Genomic DNA, 13105 nt, shown 5'->3' with positions numbered 1-13105 from the left:
ATTTGGACCCTGTATCCTTTTTTTTTTTTAAAGGCCATTAAAAAACAAAAATGGTGTGGGGGGCCTCCTAAAATGTCATAAAGATCCTCCTGAACTATAGGAGTCCATATTTCTTTAACATTGGGAAAATACCTTGCAACCTTGTCCCCAAGACCATCGTCAACAGATAACATCTAACAAATGCTACACATGAAACAATAAAATGTGCATGTGTTTGTATAGCATTTGTTAGATGTCATCTGTTTATATACACATTAGGAATGTGCGGTTAGATCAAGTGGCATCCAAACTTTATTAATGTCTACATGAAATAGTGTTTTTTCCGGAGAGAGCACCCAGAGTGGTATTTTGTAATGGTTTATACCAGCTATTGGCTTGTATAAAGTTTCCCACAAGCTATCAACTTCCGTGTGTCAACACCGACTGATATGCATAGTGATGGATTGTTTATGGTGGTATAACAACCAGGAGGAGGATTTGTATATAGCATCATGGCTCTAATTAATCCCTCAGTTTTTGAGGAAGTCTGTCAAGACATAACATGTAAAGTAGGTAGATCTGCTGATGTCATCACGCTTGAAGGCAGAGCTGGCTACATTCCGTCAGGAGATCATTCCATAATTAGTGGATGCTAAAAGATCTACACTATTTACACTGAAAGTGCTTATGTTCTAGTACAGATGTAAATAGATTATTTTTCTTAATTTAATAAATACTAAAAAACAGTAATGGCTAAATAGTTTGTTTTTTTGTGTTGAGATCATGTAGCTTAAGCCGCTGAGAGGGTATTAGTGACACTCGAGCAGAGGCGTAACTAGAACCTTCAGGGCCCCGATGCAAGAAACCATGAAGGGCCCCCCAGACCCCTGGCCGGGGCCCTTACCTTCAAGCCCGGGGCTCTTCCCACTAATCCTGGGGCTCTTTAATCTCATTGCATGGCCTTTTATTATGGTCCCGCATCAGGATCCTTTCACAAGTTCTGCAGTGGGCCCCCTTCCTGCAATCTTGGGGCCTCCCCACAGTGGTGAAATGCCAGGGCCCGGTCACAAGTGTGACCTTTGAGATCCTAGAAGTTCACCCACTGGTTTGCTACCGGGCCCCCTGGAGCATGGGGCCCGGTAGCGATTGCAACCCCTGCAACCCCTGTAGTTACGCCCCTGCACTCGAGCATTCCTGACCAGTAGGAAGAGTGGGGCATGTCATCTTCCATTGCAGTGGTTTAGGAGAAGAGACTGACGCTGTCCTTTCTATGCTGTTTGTAACCACCTGTAGGTTAAGAGGTCAGCATAAAGTATGGAAGTAGGCGTTAAACTATTACTCACAAGTGCAGGTGGTTAATAATTGACGATCACTCTGATGTTTGTGGCAATAACTTCCATGTACAGTGAGGGAAAAAAGTATTTGATCCCCGTCTGATTTTGTGCGTTTGTCCACTTACAAAGAAACAATCAGTCTATAATTTTATTGGTAAGTTTATTTTAACAGTGAGAGACAGAATAACAACAATATCCAGAAAATGCAATTAAAAAAAGTTATAAATTGATTTTCATTTTAATGAGTGAAATAAGTATTTGATCCCCCATCATTTAGAAAAAATTCTGGCTCCCAAGTGTCTTCTATACAGGTAACGGAGCACTCTTAGGAGTGCTGTTAAAGGGAGTGCTCCTAATCTCAGCTTGTTACCTCTATAAAAAAAACCTGTCCACAGAGGCAATCAATCAATCAGATTCCAATCTCTCCACCAATTTTTTTTTTGTAAGCCTGTAGCGTGTGAAACACACTCAAAAGACTTCACCCAGTGCATAAAAAAGTGCACACACACAAACGTAAGGAACACAAAAAGTGCACAGGGTGTGCGAAACAAATGGTCTTCCCTCCGAAGAGGTAGGACCCGAACCTCGATCCCCCGGGGCGCAAGACTTCTGACAGGGATTTAAGGTACTCATGGTCTGTCTGGCCGAAACCAGACTGACCCCGTTCTTCAGGGGGACTGCCGAAACAGCCCACCCCGAGTACTAAGTGGGGCTCCCCCGAAGGGAGACCCCATGGGAGAGGGCGAACTAAGCCAAAAGGCCATATCCACCCCCTCCCAAGACTCAAGGCAGGGCCCGAGGACCCACACCCTCCAGTCGTGCAAATAAAGAAAACAAAGGTGATAGTGCAGGTGACAAACTACAAAGAAAAAGAGACAAACAAAACAAAGAGTGGGGGAAAGGGAAGTGGGGAAAGTGCTATGGTGCCATGTGAGGAACCAAGGCAGGCCTTCCAGCCGGAATAAAAAATTCCTCTGGTGCAAGCCAAAAGGCCTGTCCCAAGAGGCAGGTGCGAAAAAGGTGTGCATAGTGCAGTGACCAAGATGCCAAAATAACTCAGGCGAGCTGCCCCTCACCAGTGAGAAATTAAGGCACCCCTGGGCTTCCACCCCAGGGGCACTTACACTACGGGCTTTTTCGGTCTCAGCCCCTGGCCAGACCCAGTGTAGCCCTTACCTACCAGGAGGTTTGGAACATGTACAGCTTAGGGAGAGCCTGCCTACAACTGGGAACAAGCCTTTTGCAAAGCCAGATTCAACCCAGGAGGAAAGGCCCACCCACCGCTAACCACATTCCTCACCAATTACATCCGGGAGCAATACTAACCGTCTTTCCCCAGCTTTCTTGCTCCCTTCAAACTGGTAGGGGCGGACTCATTCAAATCAGGAAGGCAATGGAACCATCCGGCTTTCTCTGGTTTGGCCTACTCCGGTCCTCCAGTTACACCCAGAGTGCCCCGGTTAACTTCGGCCACCACCGATACTAACCTTCCGGTTCCATACCAACACTGATAAGAACAGATACTACACTTGATCTTAGCCAAAAGGCCGAGAAGCAATCTCTCCACCAATGCCAAGACCAAAGAGCTGTCCAAGGATGTCAGGGACAAGATTGTAGATCTACACAAAGCTGGAATGGGCTACAAGACCATCACCAAGCAGCTTGGTGAGAGGGTTACAATAGTTGATGCGATTATTCACAAATGGAAAAAACACAAAATAACTGTCAATCTCCCTCGGTCTGGGGCTCCATGCAAGATCTCATCTTGTGGAGTTTCAATGATCACGTGATTCAATGAAAACGGTGAGGAAGTAGCCCAGAACTACATGGGAGAATTTGCTAATGATCTCAAGGCAGCTGGGACCATAGTCACCAAGAAAACAATTGGTAACACACTACGCAGTAAAAGTCTGAAATCCTGCAGTGCCTGCAAGGTCCCCCTGCTCAAGAAAGCACATGTATAGGCCCCTTCTGAAGTTTGCTAATGAACATCTGAAGGAGGAGAACTGGGTGAAAGTGTTGTGGTCAGAAGAGACCAAAATCAAGCTCTTTGGCATCAACTCCACTTGCCGTGTTTGGAGGAGAAGGAATGCTGCCTATGACCCCGAGAACACCATCCCCACCGTCAAACATGGAGGTGGAAATATTATGCTTTGGGCGTGTTTTTCTACTAAGGGGACAGGACAACTTCACTCCATCAAAGGGATGATGAACAGGGCCATGTACTGTCAAATCTTGGGTGAGAACCTCCTTCCCTCAGCCAGGGCATTGAAAATGGGTCATGAATGGGTATTCCAGCATGACAATGACCCAAAACACACGGCCAAGGCAACAAAAGAGTGGCTCAAGAAGAAGCACATTAAGGTCCTGGAGTGGCCTAGCCAGTCTCCAGACCTTAAACCCATGTACCCATAGAAAATATATGGAGGGAGCTGAAGGTTCGAGTTACCAAATGTCAGTCTTGAAACCTTAACCACTTCCATACAGAGCAGTTACACCCCCTTCCAGCCCAGACCAATTTTCAGCTTTCAGCGCTCATACACTTTGAATGATAATTACTCAGTCATGCAACGAAATATATATATATATTTTTTTACACAAAATTGTCATAATAACAATTGCAATACTACATGTGTGAGACTTTTAAGCTGGATACACACTATAAGCTTTTCTTTAGATTTTTTCCTTCAGACTTACCAAAACCATATAATATGAGGTCAGACCTAAACACTTTCAATTTGTAAGCAATCAGGCAGGCCCTTCTACTACATAGTTGAAGGTAATGCCTCGTACACACGCAACGATTATCGGCCGACCGATCGGCCGTCTTTTGTCCAGTGTTGTTGTGTTGGTTGAAATGTGCCCTAGACTTGCACTGGACTTTTGTTGGCCAACAAAAACCAACTTCAGAAGTGATGTCATGTGATGGTTTACTTTCTGTGTGTTTTTTCTTCTCTGAGCATGCCCAGTCTTGCTCATCAGATTTTTGTCTGCCGAAATCTGTACTCACTGGCGAAAAATCGGCCGTTGTGGTGACGGCCAACAAAAATTTCATAGCATGCACACCAGATTTTATTCGGCCGAAAAGTCGCAGTCGGTTGTCGGAAGCATCGTACTAACAAGCCGAAAATCGGCCGATTGGACGTTGGCCGAAAATTCACGGCCAACAATCGTTGCGTGTGTATGAGGCATAAATCTAAAGGAAGTCTACCAACAAAAGTTGTATAGTGTGTATCCAGCTTTACACAGCCTGTCCACATACAGAGGCCCAAGGGTCAAGTCCTGGGAAAAAAAGTGTGGGAACTCACCCAAGATTACCACCCACCCACCTCAAAAATTAAAAAAAGTGTGTGTTTTTGTATATATACCTTTTGAGGAGCAAGGGCCACTTTAGCGACTTGGTAATCGGTCGCGGGCCACAATGAACAGAGAGGGCAGATCAGATGATAGGTCCATGTCAGCATATGCAGAGCAGACACAGACACAGCCCGTTCTACTCTATGACCCCTACAATCTGATCTGCCCAGACAGAAGGGGACAGATCCTCTTCTGTTTTGTTACGTGGATTGAAATGGGTTCCTGCAGGTATCGCTGGCTGCTGCTGTCCCCCAGGTGGGTATGGCTGGTGGCTACTAACTGGCTGTTCTCCAGGGCTGATACTGCTGGCTGGTACTACTGGCGAGTACTGCTGGTGGGTACTATGGAGGGTTACGTATACTTTGATTAGCAAATTTCCCTAGTTCTCCTCTATTTCTCGCCCCTCTCTATTCTTTCTTTCTTCTCTCTCTCACTTATTCTTTTCTCCTCCATCCCTCTCTCTCTTTCCATCTGTCTCTTTATATCGCTCTATTTCCATCTCTATCTATCTATCTATCTATCTATCTATCTATCTATCTATCTATCTATCTATCTATCTATCTATCTATCTATCTATCTATCTATCTATCTATCTATCTATCTATCTATCTATCTATCTATCTATCTATCTATCTATCTATCTATCTATCTATCTATCTATCTATCTATCTATCTATCTATCTATCCTTCTCATCTCTCTTCCTACCTGTTTCCTTTCTCTCCCTCCTTCTCTCTCTCTCCCTCCTCTCTCCCTCCTTCTCTCTCTCTCCCTCTCCCTCCTCTCTCCCACCTTCTCTCTCTCTCCCTCCTCTCTACCTCCTTCTCGTTCTCTCCCTCTCCCTCCTCTCTCCCTCCTTCTCTCTCTCTTCCTTCTCGCTTTCTCCCTCTCTCTCCCCCCTCTCTCTCTCTCCCCTCCCCTCCCTTCTCTCTCCCCTCTCTCTCCTCTCTCTCTCCCCTCTCTCTCCCCCTCCCCTCCTTTCTTTCTCTCTCTCTCTCTCCCCTCTCTCTCTCTCTCCCTTCTCTCTCTCCCTTCTCTCTCTCTCTCCCCCCTCTCCTCCCCTCTCTCTCTCTCTCTCTCTCTCTCTCTCTCTCTCCCTTCTCTCCCCTCTCTCCCTTCTCTCTCTCCCCTCTCTCTCTCTTCTCTCTCTCCTTCTCTCCATTCTCTCTCTCTCCCCCTTCTCTCCCTCTCTCTCTCTTTCTCTCCCTTCTCTCTCTCCCTTCTCTCTCCCCCTCTCTCTCTTTTCTCCCCCCCCCTCTCTCTCCATTCTCTCTCTCTCTCCATTCTCTCTCTCTCTCCCTTCTCTCTCTCTCGATCTCTCTCTCTCTCTCTCTCTCTCTCTCTTTTCTCTCTCTCTCTTTTCTCTCTCTACCTCTACCTCCCTCCAGAGCAATCTTTAATATGGATTGGACCCTGGGAAAACATTTTCTCGGAGCTCCCATGCAATTTTGCTCTCAACCCCAAAAAATCTTTGCTATTCATTCTCATGTTATTTGCAGCCATGTACACTGCTCTATGTACACAACACATCCAATAGTCCATCTCAGGAGTGAGCAAGAGAGGGTGGCTACATTCCTACCTACAGTAGGACCATGAAGCGGGGATTTATCCACCCTCTAACAGAAAGTCAGATCACAGCAGCAAAAAATAAAATTGTTAATTTGGAAAAAGCGGAGAGCAATATAATTAACTTTTTTTGAGCTAAGAATATACACCCACTTTATTAGGTACACCTGTTCAATTGCTTGGTAACACACATCAGCCAATCACATGGCAGCAACTCAATGGTGTGGGGGATATTTTCTTGGCACACTTTGGGCCCCTTAGTACTAATGACCCCCTTAAGGACTGCCCACCATACATTTAATGCGGCAGGGTGGCCCTTAAGCACAAAATCAGGTACATATACGTACCGTCTGCCTATGTAAACAAGCAAGACAGCTGTTCTGCCAGACAGTAAGGGAGAGATTGTGTGTTCCTAGTAATCAGGAACACTGATCTCTATCCTCCTGCAGTCAGTCCATTCTCCCCCACAGTTAGAAAACACTCCTTAGGAGCACACCTAACCCTTTGATCGCCCCTGATATTAAACCCTTCCCTGTCAGTGTAATTTATACAGTAACAGTGCATATTATTTAGCACTGATCACTGTATTGGTGTCACTGGTCCCCGAAAAGTGTCACTTAGCTTTTTGGGATTTTTTGTTTTATCAAAAATATGTAGCAGAATACAAATTGGCCTAAACTGATAAAGAATTTAGATTTTTTTTTATTATTATTTATTGGGAATGTTATATAGCAGAAAATAAAAAACAATGTTTTTTTTTTCAAAATTGTCGCTCTTATTTTGTTTTTTTTTTAATGCAAAAAAAAACCAAAACGCAGAGGTGATTAAATCTCATCTAAAGACAGTGCTATGTGTGGGGAAAAAAAGGACATTCATTTTATTAGGGTACAGGGTCGTACGACCACGCGTCAGTTAAAGCAATGCATTGCTGTATCGCAAAAATTGGCCTGGTCATTAAGGGGGTGAAAACTTTTGGGGCTGAATGGGTTAAGCAGCATTTAAATGCCACAGCCTACCTGAATATTATTGCTGACCATGTCCATCCCTTTATGGCTACAGTGTCCCCATCTTCTAATGGCTCCTTCCAGCAGGATAATTCACCATGTCACAAAGCTCAAATCATCTCACCACTGGTTTCTTCACCATGATATTGAGATCACTGTACTCCAATAGCCTGCAGTCACCAGATCTCAATCCAATAGAGCACCTTTGGGATGTGGTGGAATGGGAGATTCACATCATGGATGTGCAGCCGACAAATCTGCAGCAACTGCGTGATGCTATTATGTCACTATGGAGCAAAATCTCTTGTTGTATCTATGCCACCAAGAATGAAAGCAAAAGGGGGTTTAACCCTGCTACTAGCAAGGTGTACCTAATAAGGTGGCGGGAGAGTGTATATCCCAAAGTTTGTGGACTCTATACCTTTCCTATTGACTAAATAATATACACTCATTTGGGTTATTGTTTTCCAACAAAATGTAGCAGAATATATTTTGGCATAAATATATGAAGAAAGATTATTTATTTGAAAAATTGTATAACAGAAATAAATAGAAACACTTTTTTTTTTTTTTTTCAAAATATTCAGTATTTTTTGTTTATTTAGCATAAAAAAAAAAAAAAAAGAAGGCGGTGATTTTTTTTTGACAGCTCTGAAAATTGGCCTGTTCAGGAAGGGGGTAAAAGTGTCCGGCACTGAAGTGTTTATAACAGAGAAGACCCTAGTGGTCTATTCTGTTATAAATGCCTGTCAGCAATAATTTCATTTGAGCCATGCATGCGCAGATCACATCACATTTAGAGCCCACTCTGTGCTGCAGTGATTTGACTCCTGTGCGCATGCGCAGGAATGATGTCACCGCAGCCTGTCCATTCAAGTGTTCAAAGGTTGAGAACCCAGAAAGAAGACTGGGAGAAGAGGGTTGTGCTGAAGGCCAAGGGGAGCCGTAAGGGGCTCAGTTTGCAGATACGTCTGTCATAATGTGCTAGTATGCAGTGCACACCAGTGCATTATGACTTAAATCTGCAGGGGGATCAGTTTTTTTTTTTTTTTTTTTTTTAATGACTTTACTACCGCTTTGGGCCTGGTTCACATGTATGCGGGTTTGTGCAGGTACACCAGCTTATTCATTTGAATGGGTTGCCATGCCTGCATTTCCCGCTGAAAAAAGTGCATGCAGCATTTAAAAAAACCTGTGACCTTGAAATCGCATCATGCTTTTGTACCATATGACTCATGTGGGCCATGCATCTAAAAATGCAGCATGTTTGCAGGTGCAGGAACCGCATGTAAGTCACATGGTGCAAAAGTGTGATGCGATTTCAAGGCCACTGCATTTTTAAAATGCTGCATGCACCTTTTTTTTGTGTGGGAATTGCTGACACGGCAGCCCATTTAAATAAATAAGCTGTTGTGCTTGCATAAACCTGCATACATGAGGAACCAGGTCTAAAAGTAGCCCATCAAGCAGTGCTGAGTTTCACAGTATGGAAGATGTCAGCACAGTGCCCCGGGTCTTGTGGGCCATGCTGCTCTTTAATGAACAGCCACAGCCAGGTCAGAGTTTTAGAACTAGTCTGGTACCTATATATGGGGAGCCAGGGGAGGAAAAAGACCTATCTGATCCTGGTCTGCTCCACTCCGATCCGTGAGCTCACACAGTGCTTCTGGCTGCCACTAGCACTCTGACATCAGCTCCTACCAGAGGCCTCTCAGGTCCCAATGTACAGGCAGAGCAGGGGGCGGGATCAGAGTGTCATTGGAGCTCACGGCCCTGCCTGCTGCTTCCTCCGCTGTCACATCTGGGGACTGGACAAGACTGATGGGACTCATGATTTCCAGGCAGTGCGGGCTTACTTGGCAGCTGCCCTGCCTCCCTCTCCCATCTGCAGAGCCAATGCTTCTGTTTTACTCCTGTCACAGGCGGAGTACATTTGGTATCCTTCCGCCTGTGACAGGATCCGGCACTATACAGGAATCATCGGCTCTGCTTCCTGCAGTGCGGCTCCTTTTCTCACACTGATGCTTGGGTGCGGGTCAGGAACCTGCAGTTTGGGATTACCGACCCGCCATCGCAGAGCAGGACATGGTGCCAGGCGCTGGGATCATGTTGGGGGGCCCCGGCTGCTAACGGGAACGGCGTTCCTGCTGTAAAAATAGCACAGGAACGTCGTTCCCATGCGTTCCCCCAGGACTCGAACCCTGCAGAGGCCCAACATTCAAGGAGCACTGTCAGGTGTTCTAGGAGCATAAAATACACATATAATTTCCTAACGACCTATTACACTTTTGAAGGCCCTGGAGCACCAGGACAATGGAATTACCCTGCACCCACCTCATGCCTGCACCCTGCACCCACCTCATCCCTGCACCCTGCACCCACCTCATCCCTGCACCCTGCACCCACCTCATCCCTGCACCTTGCACCCACCTCACCTCTGCATCCTGCACCCACCTCATCCCTGCACCCACCTCACCTCTGCATCCTGCACCCACCTCATCCCTGCACCCACCTCACCTCTGCACCCTGCACCCATCTCATCCCTGCACCCTGCACCCACCTCACCTCTGCACCCTGCACCCACCACACCTCTGCACCCTGCACCCACCACATCCCTGCACCCTGCACCCACCTCACCTCTGCACCCACCTCATCCCTGCACCCTGCACCCACCTCATCCCTGCACCCTGCACCCACCTCATCCCTGCACTCTGCTCCCACCTCATCCCTGCACTCTGCACCCACCTCATCCCTGCACCCACCTCATCGCTGCACCCTGCACCCACCTCATCGCTGCACCCACCTCATCCCTACACCCACCTCATCCCTGCACCCACCTCACCTCTGCACCCTGCACCAGCCTCATCCCTGCACCCACCTCATCCCTGCACCCACCTCATCCCTGCACCCTGCACCCACTTCATCCCTGAACCCTGCACCCACCTCATCCCTGCACCCTGCACCCACCTCACCTCGTCACCCTGCACCCACCTCATCCCTGCACCCTACACCCACCTCATCCCTGCACCCTGCACCCACCTCACCTCTGCACCCTGCACCCACCTCATCCCTGCACTCACCTCTGCACCCTTCACCCACCTCATCCCTGCACCCTTCACCCACCTCATCCCTGCACCCACCTCATCACTGCACCCTGCACCCACCTCACCTCTGCACCCTGCACCCATCTCATCCCTGCACCCACCTCATCCCTGCACCCTGCACCCACCTCATTCCTGCACCCTGCACCCACCTCACCTCTGCACCCTGCACCCACCTCATCCCTGCACCCACCTCATCCCTGCACCCTGCACCCACGTCACCTCTGCACCCTGCACCCACCTCATTCCTGCACCCTGCACCCATCTCACCCCTGCACCCTGCACCCACCTCACCTCTGCACCCATCTCATCCCTGCACCCACCTCATCCCTGCACCCTGCATCCACCTCACCTCTGCACCCACCTCACCTCTGCACCCTGCACCCACCTCACCTCTGCACCCACCTCACCCCTGCACCCTGCACCCACCTCGCCCCTGCACCCAACTCCCCCCTGCACCCTGCACCCATGACAATGAAAGGAGAAGTTATCATTATGGGAGATTTCAATCTTCCAGATATAAACTGGAAAACCAAAATAGCAAGTTCTACCAGGAGTACAGATATTCTAAATTCCCTACTGGGGTTGTCTCTGCAACAAGTGGTTGAGGAGCCAACCCGGAGGGAGGCTATTTTGGATTTGGTATTCACTAATGGGGATTCGGTATATGATGTCATTGTAGGCGAAACCTTGGGATCTAGTGATCACCAGTCAGTGTGGTTTAATATAAGAACTGTGAAAGAGTCACACCACACAAAAACAAAAGTTTTAGATTTTAGAAAAACAGACTTTTCAAAAATGAAATTAGTCATAAATTAGTCCTTATCAGACTGGAACGGATTACATGGAGTCCAGGAGAAATGGGACTACTTAAAAGGTGCATTCTTGAAGGCAACAGAAAATTGCATTAGACCCATGTTCGGCGGGTTCGGCCGAACTTGAAAAAAAAGTCTGGGTGCGTGTCCCGGACTTTTTCCGAACTTTACCCGGACACCGAACCCCATTGAAGTCAATGGGGACCCGAACTTTCAGGCACTAAAATGGCTCTAAAACACCAAAGGAAAGGGCTAGAGTGCTGCAAATGGCAGCAAAACGTAGTTAAGAGCATGGCAAGTGCTCTGCAAACAAATGTGGATAGGGAAATAACTTAAAACAACAAAAAAAAACTGAAAAATAAAACAATGTTCTTCATCTGTGAAGGACGAGGCCCATATGGAGTAGGAGGGAGGTTGAGGTGGTGGTGGATGAGGCGGTGTCATAGGCATGTGCACAGGGTGTGCCGGGTGTACCTGGGCACACCCTAATCACCTAGGGCACATTAGCATTATCGCTCTGTTTGCCAGTGAGGAGATGGGAAAGATCTCCCTCGGACCTGCTCTGCCATAAGAGAAGTGCCACACACTTCTATTTCACTTTGCCAGCAGGGAGAGTAATGTATCGGGGCCATGTACATGTAGGCAAACACATGCATGTGTATTTAAACTTTGGGGTGCACACCCTAATGCAATAGGCTGCGCACACCTATGGGCGGTGTAGGTGGAAGCGGCGGTGGAGGAGGACGAGGTAGCCAACACTGCTTTTTTTCAGAAATTTTAAATGAGGGTACACCCCAAAAGAGTGAGAAAGAGCAAAAATAGAACAATGGCTGGGTAAGGTCGGTATCCATCTCTATTCTGCACAAGGTACGGAAAAGTCCCGTGTGATCCATGCCTGGTTCATTTTAATGAACGTGAGCTTGTCCACATTGTCTCTGGACAGGCGGCTGCGCTTGTCTGTGATAACGCCCCCAGCCGTGCTAAATACCCGTTCAGATAATACACTGGCTGCAGGGCACGTGTCAGGAAAGAGCTCACCTGCTGGTGGCACTGTAGCTCCCAGATCCATAGGCTGCAGTTCCAGTGTCCACCAGCGGGTGTCTCTCAGTAGTCAGAAGCGAACATCTCATGCAATCAGTCATCACCTGATGCTGGTTGCAGGAAGTATATTTAATCCATGTGTATGCTTCTTCTCACTGCCTTGGCATTGTCTCCATGTGCGCCTGACCTGCATTCCTGTGTCCCTGTATCCTGACCCTGGACTCTGATCCTGACCCTGCAGCCTGATTCATTCATTCATTCCTTCCTTCCTTCCTTCCTTCCTTCCTTCCTTCCTTCCTTCCTTCCTTCCTTCCTTCCTTCCTTCCTTCCTTCCTTCCTTCCTTCCTGTTTGCTTACTCCGTCTCCTGCAACCCTCTCTCTGTTCTGTCTTGCTCCCAGCTCCCTCTGCTTGATCTCCTGTGTATGACCCCGGCTCTGTTACTATTACTATTCATTTATCCTGTTTTGTATATATTTGGTTTGAGCAGTTGTTTGCTGTGTGGCACTATTGTTTGGTTATCTGGTTGGATTTACACAGTTATAGTTTTCTGGAGGTGCGTTTACATTTGTGTTATTCACTTATTTTTAAATAAATTATATTCTTTACACCTTAATTATGTCTAATGTTCTCTGTGTCAGTCCACACATTTCTGGTCACACCTGTTGCTGACAGAATACCAAGGCCAGTCCTGACCAGAAGTGGCTGCACAGAGAAGCCATCTAGGCTCTGTTTGTTGCATCTTGAGGAGGTAATTTACTTTTCTTTGCTGGTGACAGAGGAAAAAGAATACTGCTGCCAGATATTAAAGGAGTGGGCCAGGGACCAGCTGTTATAATGCATTAGTCTTGCTCATTCCCTAGTTGATCAGGGCAGGATGCTGTTTGATGATTTTCAGCCATTGATTCAAGT

The sequence above is a fragment of the Pelophylax lessonae genome, assembly GCF_965119305.1.
Source record: "Pelophylax lessonae genome assembly, chromosome: 10".
Lineage (NCBI taxonomy): Eukaryota > Metazoa > Chordata > Amphibia > Anura > Ranidae > Pelophylax > Pelophylax lessonae.
This window is presented reverse-complemented; position numbering follows the sequence as displayed.